General features: G+C 31.3%; 1 protein-coding gene across 4 annotated transcripts in view; it reads right to left on the minus strand.

The window, feature by feature from the left end:
* The window catches only part of ci (transcriptional activator cubitus interruptus), a 370,606-nt gene that overhangs the window by 222,929 nt on the left and 145,177 nt on the right, over positions 1 to 2,500 (minus strand). The gene's annotated exons all lie outside the window — the stretch shown is intronic.

The following is a 2,500-nucleotide window of genomic DNA, read 5'->3' on the forward strand; positions in this document are numbered from 1 at the left end:
CAAATGCTCAACGTAACAGAACCGTTCCGGTGTCAGCTACCGTCAGCGCACCGGGAATATAATGACGAGACACGTAATTAGCACCTATTTAAAAGCACAATTATCCCAACTCCCTCAGAGCCTTAGGCAAGTAGGCTTAAATGCATAAAAAAAGGAATATAAAGAAAAAAGGAATTGTAATTCGATACTAACTGGATTGAAGATTTGAGAATGTGTGATTCATGTGATATTTTTTTTTTATTGTTTTGTTAAGGGTGGGATTATTTTTTCTAATAAAAAGGAATTGTTTGTTGCATAAAAAAGGAATGGTTTGTTGCAATGAAATATGCGATAGCGATGAATGTAAAAGCAGATGAATGCAACATTTAGCAACAATCACTATAGAAACAATGACTATACTAATAATAAAAATATAAAAATAAATTGAAAGAAGAAATATCAATACTGACGATAAGGAGAATACGAATCAGTTATCAATAAAAATAATTGCAATAGTAATAAAAATTACTATTATCATAATTGTAACAACAATGCCAATGATGAATATAATTATAAATGTTATATTACATTATTACCATCTGTATTATCACTATCATTATTACTATAACTATCATTATAATTATCAATTACAATAATAATCATATTTGATATTCATATTATCATTATTACCATTAGCAAATTATGTTTCCATGAAAATCGTCATCATGTACATGATTATCCCTGAGATCATTATTATTTTCCTAATTATTCATCTTATTATATCATTCCTCTTATTATCATAGTAATAATAGAATCATAATAACTATTTTTCATATCTTTACAATTAATATTTATATTATCAATATTGAATAACATAATCATTCTACAGCCGTTGCTCATTGTAGTAAAATCATCTATGGCAATAGATTTATCAATATGATAATATATTGCAAATAATAATGATGAAAATGGTGATAATTCGTCCATTAGTAACACGATATTGATATTAATATTATTGATTTTTTTACGTAATAATAGTAATCATAATATTGGTAGAAATATTAATCTTGAATAGTGTAAAATATTCATCAAGAATATTACGGCTGTCAGTGTAGGCAACATTTTCAGTGTATAATTATAATCATAATTATGCAACTTTAGTCCACAATATAGGAAATGATAATAAGAATGAAGAGAATGATGAAATAGATGATGGTGATGGTGATGGTGGTGGTGGTGGTGATGATGATGATGATGATGATGATGGTAGTGGTGATGGTGATGATGGTAATGATGATGAAGATGAAGATGAAGATGAAGATGAAGATGAAGATGAAGATGAAGATGAAGATGAAGATGAAGATAAAGATGAAGATGATGAAGAAGAAGATGACGATGATAGCAAAACCAACGATACGGCTTATGCAAATACCAAAGCTAATAACCACAAGCCACCACCCACCCCACCCCCATCCCCCACCCCCGAAATAAAAACGGAAACGGCTCTACAATCGCATTCAAATTTTGCACAGCGCTATTAAACAAAACCGTAAGTCTCTAATAAAGAAAGATTACCATCAGTACGCGCCTTTTGGAGATTTTGTGCTGCATCACAGAGAACTATAAAGTGATTGCATGGGTACATATATACTTCTCTTTTTACATATGTTCGTGATAATAACGTGACATATCTGGAAGTTTACGGATTATAATTGTTTGTTTTTCGTACTATTAAGATTTCTAAACGTGATGATTTCACATATTATGAATATATATTTCTCTTTTTTTTCTTTTTTTTCGATCGTATTTTGGGTTAGACTAAAGGCACGTGGAGAGGGATAGGAAGGAAGAAGAGGAGGTAGGTATGAAGAAGAAGAGAAATAAAATGGAGGTAGGAGAGGAAGAGGAAGAGAAAGAGGAAGAGGAGAAGGAGGAGGAGAATAAGTATAAGAAGAAGGAGAGGGAAATGGAGGAAGAGAAGACAAATAAGAAGTGGAAGAAATGAAGAAGAGGATGGAGGAAGGGAAATTGATAATTATGTGGGAGTTAGGAAAGGAGAAAAATAATAAGGAGGAAGAGGCGGGGAGAAGGAAGATGTGGGGAAGAAGAAGAAGAAGAAGAAGAAGAAGAAGAAGAGGAGGAAAAAAAATAAAGAAACAGAGGAGAAAGAAATGAAGAAACGAACCATAAGATGTGGCAAAGCATAAGAAAGAGGAAGATGAAAAGGAATAAATCTGAAGGTGAAACAAGACAAAGAAGAAGAGAGAAGAGGAAGAAAAAAATAAAGATAAGGAAGGAAAGAGGAAATGGGTCTTGATCTTAGCATCTCCTCTCAGTCCTCAGTCCCACAAGGTAATTATCCTGATTTTTTTTCTAATTTTATTGATCTTAAATATATTGAATGTAAGGGCAGTAATATCCTTTGTATTTCATTAGTCCACTCTAATACTTTTTACTAAATTTGATATATAATTTTTTTTTATCAATCTCATTACAATAATTTTATTCCTTAAGCATTCCA

The sequence above is a fragment of the Penaeus japonicus genome, unplaced genomic scaffold, assembly GCF_977035675.1.
Source record: "Penaeus japonicus unplaced genomic scaffold, GWHDUDI00000001_assembly GWHDUDI00000018, whole genome shotgun sequence".
Lineage (NCBI taxonomy): Eukaryota > Metazoa > Arthropoda > Malacostraca > Decapoda > Penaeidae > Penaeus > Penaeus japonicus.